General features: G+C 47.1%; 1 pseudogene; it reads left to right on the forward strand.

The window, feature by feature from the left end:
• The first annotated feature begins 364 nt into the window (after nucleotides 1-364).
• LOC129058765 (tubulin beta-8 chain-like) lies at nucleotides 365-2,347 on the forward strand (annotated as a pseudogene).
• The last annotated feature ends 7,554 nt before the right edge of the window (nucleotides 2,348-9,901 follow it).

A 9,901-nucleotide genomic window follows, 5' to 3' on the forward strand; every position in this document is an offset into this window, starting at 1 on the left:
CGCGTTTGCTCCTCCTTCTCGCACTTCTGCTGCCGCCCTGATCCCGCCTTGGCCATGAGGGAGATTGTGCTCACGCAGGCCGGGCAGTGCGGGAACCAGATCGGCGCCAAGGTTGGCAGCCGGGGCTCTGAGGGCCCAGCCCGGGCCTGCCGGGGGCCGGGGAAGATGTTGGCAGTGGCGGGGGCGGAGTCCCTGCATTGCGGCCCCGGGCTCCCTGTCGGGGACGCGGTGGAACTGGGCGGCTGGCGAGGCGGCCGGGGTGGACCCCAGGGACATGGCGGCCTAGGGATGGGGGTGCGGATGAGGGTCGGGGTGGGAGAGGGGGGCTGGGGCGCCTCCGTGACTCAGCCCTGGCCTGTCGGGCCCCTCCCATCTCTGGCGGTTTTGGGAGGTGATCTCTGATGAGCACGCCATGGACTCCGCTGGCACCTGCCACGGGGACAGCGACTTGCAGCTGGAGCGCATCAACGTGTACTACAACGAGGCCAGCGGTGAGACCCCCGTTCTTCCCCCACCGCCCTCCTGGGAACGCGGCCCTCCCCTCGCTCATGCGCTCTCGCCCCACTCAGGTGGCAGGTACGTGCCCCGCGCTGTGCTCGTGGATCTGGAGCCCGGCACTATGGACTCTGTGCGCTCAGGGCCCTTCGGGCAGGTCTTCAGGCCAGATAACTTCATCCTCGGTGAGCTGCGGACGAGGACTGGGGTGCGGCTCCTTGGGCAGCCCAAAAACCTAGGAATGCCCCCAAGCTCATCCTGTGGGAACTGTGGAGCTAGGGCCCTCCTATCTTCCTAGTCGAGTTGCTCAATGTGCCTCTCCTAAACGGGCTTTGGGAGGAAGGCCCGGGTGTGTCCTCAAGGTGAGGAGCTACTGATGTCCCTGCCGGGAGCTGAGCTGGGGCTGTGGCTACTGCCTTCCCTGAAAATGGGCAGGAGCCTCCTGCAGCGAGGTCTGTTAGCCCGTCTCAGGTTTGACTCCTGTCTTAATTTCTAACAGGGGAAGCTGCTGTCCTGTAACTCTGGGGAAGGGGGCTTCATTTGCTCCACCTGCAGGGCGAATGGTGCTCTCACCTCACACGTGACACTTGGCCCTTTTTGCATTATGGTGGTGACCATTGATGACCGTACACCTGGCCATCGAGTGACCGGCTGTACTGTCTTACAGGTCAGTGTGGGGCCGGAAACAACTGGGCCAAGGGACACCACACAGAAGGCGCGGAGCTGATGGAGTCAGTGATGGATGTTGTCAGAAAGGAGGCTGAGAGCTGTGACTGCCTGCAGGGTTTCCAGCTGACCCACTCCCTGGGTGGGGGGACTGGGTCTGGGATGGGTACCCTTCTCATTAGTAAGATCCGGGAGGAGTACCCAGACAGGATCATAAACACATTCAGCATCCTGCCCTCGCCCAAGGTGTCGGACACCGTGGTGGAGCCCTACAACGCCACCCTCTCAGTCCACCAGCTCATAGAGAACGCGGATGAGACCTTCTGCATAGATAACGAAGTGCTGTATGACATATGTTCCAGAACCCTAAAGCTGCCCACACCCACCTATAGTGACCTGAACCACCTGGTGTCTGCGACCATGAGTGGGGTCACCACGTGCCTGCGCTTCCCAGGACAGCTGAATGCCGACCTGCGGAAGCTGGCCGTGAACATGGTCCCGTTTCCCCGGCTGCATTTCTTCATGCCCGGCTTCGCCCCACTGACCAGCCGGGGCAGCCAGCAGTACCGGGCCTTGACCGTGGCTGAGCTCACCCGGCAGATGTTTGATGCTAAGAACATGATGGCGGCCTGCGACCCCCGCCACGGCCGCTACCTGACGGCGGCCCCATTTTCAGGGGTCGCAGCCCATGAGGGAGGTGGATGAACAGATGTTCAACATTCAAGATAAGAACAGCAGCTACTTTGCTGACTGGCTCCCCAACAACGTAAAAACAGCCGTCTGTGACATCCCACCCCGGGGGCTGAAAATGTCGGCCACCTTCATTGGGAATAACACAGCTATCCAGGAACTCTTCAGGCGTGTCTCAGAGCAGTTTACAGCAATGCTCAGGCGCAAGGCCTTCCTCCACTGGTACACGGGCGAGGGCATGGATGAGATGGAATTTACCGAGGCCGAGAGCAACATGAACGACCTGGTGTCTGAATATCAGCAATATCAGGATGCCACGGCTGAGGAGGAGGATGAGGAGTGTGCTGAGGAGGAGGTGGCCTAGAACCTCTCCCTTCCTAGGTAAAGAGGGGAAGCAGTGTGGATTCTTTACTGTGTTCTGACAGCCATGTGTCACTACGCACTTGTTCGTTTCTGTCTTCACATCTTCTCCTGCTGCTTTTTAAAGCATTTTTATAGTATGTGGTTTAGACTAATAAAGTACTCTCATAGCATCTGGTTTCACCTCGGACTTTTTTCTGTGGGCCCTCTGGCTACTGTTGCCGGATGCACACAGTTGTCCTGCAAGGCTGAAGCTGTCTGGGTTTATTACATGCCCAGGAACAAGCGTTCCAGTGGCTCCAGGAGGGGACGGTATGGGCTGTGGACATGGCAGGCAGGCTTCACATGAACTTGGGGATGCCCTGGGCCTTGGGCAGCGATGTGGTGGAAAACCTGTTCCTGAAGGCAAGCTTTGGCTTATCCTATGTACCAAACTTCTCGGGGACCAGCTGGCCACGTGTCTGGAACTTTAAAAGGGGTCAGCGACCCTGGTGGACAATGTCCCCCAAAGTGCCATCTCGGGGTAGGAATGTGGTCAGACAGCTGGCTCTGAAGCAGCAATGAAGGCTGGGCAAGTGGGACCCCAGCCACTCCATCACCATGACAGCCTGGGTGTGTTTGTGTGGGCTCATTCTCTTAATGAGGTGGGCATGGGATATCTGGCAGGGACTAGGCAGTAATCGAGCCCAGTGTCTGCTAACATGCACTGAACCCTAGGTAGAAGGTGATTAGGTCCTGGGGGCCATAGATGTGGTTGCTGGGCCTGTGTGCTCAGGGCAGTCTCTCCAAAGGCACAGATGGAGTTTCTGAGCAGGACCTGGGGAGACAGGCAGGTGTTCACAAATGCTGCTTCCCCCAACTGGGAACCAGTGAGAAAAACGCCTGAGTGGAGGTCTGACCTGCCCCAATCTGGAGGGCTGATGCTCTCCGGAAAGGTGGGTGATGCGTACTGTCTGCTGTCTCCCTGTCCCCCACTCCAAAACTTCAGGCAAAAATAACCCGAGATTGTCAGGATGAGCCTGGTGAGGGTGGCACCTTTGGGGACAGGCCCTTCAGCCTGGCAGTCTCCTCCCCAGGCTTCTCGGGGAGCCTGGACTTCAAAAGCCTGCTTTGGGGAAGCTGTCAGATGAGAGATGTGTGTGTGAGCTGGGTGCTGGGCAACATGCACGGACAGGGCTCTTCTCCCTGGCTCTTGCAGAACTTGTCCATGGCCTGTGTGATGGTCTCTTGATAATTCCCACCCCCACCCCCACCACACAGATAAGATGAAGGCAGCATAGCCTGGGGGTGGGCAGATGTACAGGTTCTACCCCAGGTTCCCTGGGAATGCCCACCTGCCTCCGACGTGTCAGGGAAAATAGGTGAGGCCCCTTTTTCTCTGAATGTTGGCAATGGTCTATTGCAGCCAAATGGGAACAGGCAGGCAGGAGAGTGCCTCATCTTGAAAGAAGTGGCTCCTGGAAGCAGCTGGGAGGTGGGAGAGGTCCCCCATACTCCCCCAACCTGTTCTAGGAGCAGGAAAAGGGGCCTCTGACAGCCCCCCTCAGTGGTTCTCACTCTGAGGGGTGTCCTTGCCCAAGCCAGGTGCACACCCGTCTGAGATGGCCTTGCAGGGATCTGGTTGGGAACGTTCAGCTGCAGCAACCACTGGAACCTGCCCACACCTGGTGTCTCCACTCACACGTGGGGCTAGATGTTCCTCCCTCCTGTAGTGGTACAGCCAGTGGCAGAGGGGGCAAGTCACTGCTGCAGTTCCCACCTGGGTCTGAATGGGGGTCCGGCTTGGTGCCCATGTATTTTCCAATTACCTGGTTCCATGTGGGGGCTTCATGGACAGGAGTGGTGCTTTTCCAGGCCTCTTTTCCACATGCCAGCTACAGGCCCAGGTTTCCCAAGTTTCTGAAGCCCGTCTTCCAGCCTGTCAAGCATGGCGTGTTGTGGGGGAAGGACATCAGGCCTACAGGCAGCAGAACCTGTCTGGGTATGTTCTCTCCACCTGGAGGCCCCTGGTTGTTTACCTCTTTGGGTGAGAGTCGGCTTGGGATCTCAACATTCTTGTAAGACTTCAGAACTGTACAGACAGGGGCCCAGGAGGGAACAGGGGCTGGGACTGGCAGCTAACCAGAGTGGTGGGTGTTGTAGGGCTCAGTTTGATCTTGCAGGGAATTCAGGGAGGCTTGGATTTGCTGAAGCTCTAGACGAGCTTGGGCTTGGATATGGAAACAGCATACAGCAGGGGCCCTTCTGCACGCTGGACTCTGAGTAGTTGCACCCTGGTGCATCCATAGGTGTTCCCCACCTGGAGCACAGCTGTGGATAGAAGCCGGGAGAGCTGTGGAGGGAAGAGGAGGAGGAGGGAGTCTCAGGGCAGCCCCAGCATCCAGGCAGGGCCTCTGCAAGTGAGATGCAGATCCAGCCTGTTGGCCACTTAGCTGCTCGGTCGGCTGCAGATCACCTGACCTCTGTTCACCAGTAAATGGGGGTCGCAGTAGCACTTACCTTCTGCGACTCCTGCAGCTTGAAGGGGCAGCACACTCCACATGCTGAGAAGGTGCCTAACTCAAGCAAGTTTCTCCAAGAGCACCACATCAGATTGACACCCAACCTGTACAGGACACCATCATATCTCCCCATCCCTCATTCCAATGGAAGAAAAGGGAGTCTCTGTCCTAGGGGAGCAAGCACAGGCCTATCTATGCAGTGGGCACATGGCCCAGGTGGGGAAAGGCCCTTGGATACATGCTGGTTTCACCAACCATCTGGGGGTTGGGTTTGGCCTGGACCTCTCTACCCCAGGAGGCCGGCAGCCCCCTGCATGGGAGAAGACTGGGAGGTGGGTGGGAGGGCTGAGCTTTGAGGGAAGCCATTATTTGGCCTCATGGGAAGTGGTGCAGGTGGTTGTTGGTGGCTCAGTTTTGCAGGATCTGGGTGATCACCCAAGGAGTGAAAATGGCCTTTTTATGATAAATTGCCAAAATTGATGCAAGCTCATCAGTTGAAAAGGTGAGTAATGCTGACAGTTGGCTTCACCTGCCCCTTCCCCACAAGTAACTGGTGTTCAGAGGTGGATTTGGTTCCTTCCCAGCCTTTCCCCTTTGCACGTAGCTGTGTGCATGTACTTTTGTGTGTACACACACACATGTTCCCTGGAGGGGTTACTTTTATTTTTTTATTTGGGGAGATAACTAGTGATGCAGCCTGACACTTGCTGATCTTGTCTTTTAAGTGTGGAGTCCTCCATGGAGTGGGCATCAGGTACTTCCTAGCTGGCCTCTGCCAGCTGTGTGGCTGCCCCAGTTTCTGCCCTTCACAGACATGCTGGCCACCTGGTGTGACATTCAGTGGCCTTGTCTGCAGCTAGTATGATGAGACAAGTGGATCAGGTACATTATAAACTGAAAAAGCACACAACATGCAGAGGGAAAGGATAAATGACCACGTGTGTCCTGCTCTGCTGAAGTCCACATCACATGACTGAGATGACAAACATTTTTTCACCTAACATTTGGGCCCTGAGAAAGGGCATTTATGTTTTACTTTTTATTTATAACAGAGTTAGAAGAAATACTACCAGGATTTCTTTTCCATTTTCCTCAACTCCCACTTTACCCCCTCAAGTTTACCTACCTCAGAGAGAGAGGAGCTCACCTGGTTAATGACAGCCTGAAATTATTTGAGCCAGGTCACTGTGTAAAGGTCAGACTGTTCTGTCTCCTTGTGCATCACTTGCGCAGCTCAGATATTTCATAGCTCCCTGTATACAGGTAGATGTGTTGCCCTTCTAGCCTGCTTTCTTGGTTTGATACATGCCTGGGAGCATGTGGGAGCACTTAAGGTCTAGGCTAATGGGAGGACTGTTCTGCCGACCCCAGCTCATCTCTCCAGCTCGGCCTGCATGCATGATTCCAGAGTAGGGATGGGAGGTCTCACATTGACCTCAAGTTTATGTGACTTTTTCCACCTCTGCTTTCCCAAACAGCCCTTGCTGTGGGACTTGTAAGGAGATTTGTGAGGTCAGTATCTACTTTTCTTGTATGGGTATTTATAAATTATTCCCCTGGAGGGGAATAAATGTTAGAGGTACTCCAAACCCCTAACATATAAACATCTAAGCCTGGCCCTTTTTTGGTGGTAAAATATATACAACATAAAACTTACCATTTTAACCATGTTTAAATGTACAGTTGAGTGGCATCCAGTATAATGTGTCGTACAACAATCTCCTTTATCCATACCTACAACTTCTTTATCATCCTAAACTGAAACACCAAACCCATAAATAAGTCTTTGAATAGAAGACTGATGCATTTGACTCCATAAAAATTACAACTTTATAGGCGAGAAAAATGCCTCAAAGTCAAAAGTCAACAGACTGGGGAAATAGATCTGCAACATACATGACAGACAAAAAGCTAATTTGGATAATATATATGTATATATATATATAGCTATACAGCTATCCTAAATTATTAAAAGACCAACAGCCAAATTGAAAAATGGACAAGGGATGTAAAGAAACAGTTCAAAGAAACATGTAGATTTTTAAATATTTGCTAATTTTTTTACTGTGGTAAAATATGTATAACAGAAAATTTGAGTACATTAAGTATAAATACATTGTTGTGCAACTATCACCACTATCCCTTCCAAACCTGTGTTATCATCCCAAAGTGAAACTCTGTATCCACGGAACAATAGCTCCCCTTTCCCTTCCCGCATTCCCTGGAAACCACATCCTACTTTCTGTGTCTATGAATTTAACTGCTCTAGGTACACTATAAAAGTGGAAAGCATGGAGTATTTGATTTTTTTGTTTTAATCTTTTCAAGGTTTATGTTGTAGCATGTATTAGAATTTCTTTTCTTTTTAAGGCTGAATAATATATCATTGTGTGTATTGATCATATTTGCTTATCCATTCATCTGTAGATGGACATTCGGGCTTTTTCTACCCTTTGGCTCTTGTGAATGCTGCTACAAACAGGGGTGTGCAAATTCCCACTTTCAGTTTTTTCGGATATATACCCAGATGTGGAATTACTGGACCATATGGTGATTACTGTTTTCCACAGTGGCTGTGCCATCTTACTTTCCCACCAGCAGTATGCAGGAGTCCTGACTTCTCCACATTCAGCATTTGCTGTTCTCTGGGGCTTTGTTGTTTTGGTTTGCTGGTGGTGGTTTTTTTGCTGGCAGCTATGCTTACATGTGTCAGTTGGTATTGCATTGTGGTTTGGATTTACATTTTTCTCATGATTAGTGATGCTGAGCACCTTATGCTGTGCTTGCTGGTCATTTGTATATCTTCTTTAGAGAAATGTGTATTTTAAAACCTTTGCTCATGTTTAAATTTGATTGTTTTGTTGTTGTTGCTGAGGTCTTTATATCACCTGGATATTAATTACTTATCAAATATATAATGTGTGAATATTTTCTTTCCCTCCGTGAATTGTATTTTCAATCTATTGATTATATCTTCAGATACATAACAGCTTGTCACTTCGATGAAGTTCTTTTTATGTATTTTTGTTGTTGTTGTTGTCTGTGCTTTCACTGTCATATCCAAGAAATTATTGCCAGATTCTATGTTATGAAACATTTTTCCTATGTTTTCTTCTAAGGGTTTTATAGTTTTAGCTCTTACAATTAGATGTCTGGTCCATTTTAAATTAAGTTTTTTATATGGTGTAAAGTAAGGGTCCAACTTTATTGTTTTCCATGTAAATATTCGTTCTTAACACCATTTAAAAATATACTGTCCTTTCCCCATTGAATAGTTTTGACTCCCTTGTTAAAAATCATGACCATGTTTTTTGGTTCTTTATTTCTATTGCATTGGTCTTTATGTCTGCCTCTATGCTGGTACAGCATTGTTCTGGGTACTGAAGCATTGCAGGAAGTTTGAAACCAGGAGGTGTTAGTCCTCTAACTTTGTTAGTTTTTAAGATTGATTTGGCTACTTGGGGTTTTTTGAGATTTCATCTGAATTTCAGAATAGGTTTTTCTATTTTTGCAAATATTAGAATTTTTATAGTGATTTTACTGAATCTGTAGATGACTATTGATAACAATGGCATCTTGATGAGGTTTTGTCTTCCAGTCCATAAACACATGATGTCTTTTCATTTATTTGTGTCATCTTTAATACTTTTCTGCAGTGTTTATAGTTTTGCCATAGAGGTTTTTCATTTCCTTGGTTAAGTTGGCTTCTAAGTATTTTATTCTTTTGATGCTATCATAAATGATACTGTTGTCTTGATTTCTTCTTCAGATAGTTTGTTATTGTAGAAATACAACCGATTTTTGTGTATTGATTTTGTATCCTGCAGTTTTGCTGAATGTTATTTATTGCGTCTGATAGTTTATCTCACAGAAACTAAAAGATTTTTAATATATAAGATTATGTCATCTGCAAATAGAAAATTTTACCTTTTTAAAAATTGGAATATCTTTTATTATTTTACTTGCCTTATTGTTTTAACTAACTAGAACCTTCAGTACTATATTAAATAGAAACAGTAAAAGCAGGCATCCTTGATTTTGCTCTTAGGGTAAAAGCTTTCAGTCTTTCATTATAATGTTAGCTGTGTGTTTTTTTAAATATAACCTTATGTTAAGGTGTTTTATTCCTTTTTATAGCTTATTAAGTATATTTTATCATGAATGTGGGTTAAATTTTGACAAATGCTTTTTCTTCTTTGATTAAGATGATCACATGAGGTTTTTTCCTTCTTTATGTTAATGTGATATTAGGCTGATTTTCATGTGTTGGAACATACTTTTATTTCAGGAGTCAATTATACTCATTCATGGTGTATAATCCTTTTAATGTACTGCTAAATTTGAATTGCTGGTATTTTGTTGAGGATTTTTGCATCAGCATTTGTAAGGGATGTTTGTTTGTAGTTTTCTTATGGCCTTTGTCTGGCTTGGTGTCAGGGTAATACTGTCCTCGTAGAATAAGTTAGAAAATGTTACCTCCTCTTCAACGTTTTGAAAAAGTTTGAGAAAAACTGGTGTTAATTCTGCTTTAAACGTTGGGTAGAATTCAACAGTGAAGCCATCTGGTCCAGGCTTTTCTTTGTTGCTGGGTTTTTGATTACTGATGCCATCTTCTTGCTGAATCTCCTTGCTGAATAGGTTTATTCAGCTTTTCTGATTCAGTCTTAGTAGGTTTTTTGTTTCTAGGAATTTGTTCATTTTATTTAGGTTATTCAATTTTTTAGTGTATAGTTCCTTATGGTACTCTCGTACATCCTTTTTTTACTCCAAAAATTTGTTAGTAATGTACCCATTTTATTTTTGAGTTTAGTAATTTGAGTATTCCCTTTTTTTTCTTAGTCAATCTAGATAAAATTTTGTCAGTTTTGATCTTTTTCAGAGAACAAACTTGGTTTTGTTGATTTTTGATATTGTTTTTCTGTTCTCTATTTCACTTATTTCTACTGCTATCTTTATCATTTTTTAAATTTTGCTAGCTTTTAGTTGTCCCTCTTTTAGTAGTCCCTCTTTTTCCCTCTGTTTTTAGTTCCTTAGGAGTAAAGTTGTTAATTCGGTATCTTATTTTTTATTATCATTTATAGCTATAAATTTTTCCCTTATGGTACTGTTTTTGTTGTATCTCTTAACTTTTGGTATTTCATATTTTTAATTTGTCTGTAAATATTTTCTATTTTCTCTTGTGATTTCTT

The sequence above is a fragment of the Pongo abelii genome, chromosome 2 (genome assembly GCF_028885655.2).
Source record: "Pongo abelii isolate AG06213 chromosome 2, NHGRI_mPonAbe1-v2.0_pri, whole genome shotgun sequence".
In the NCBI taxonomy this organism is placed as follows: Eukaryota; Metazoa; Chordata; class Mammalia; order Primates; family Hominidae; genus Pongo; species Pongo abelii.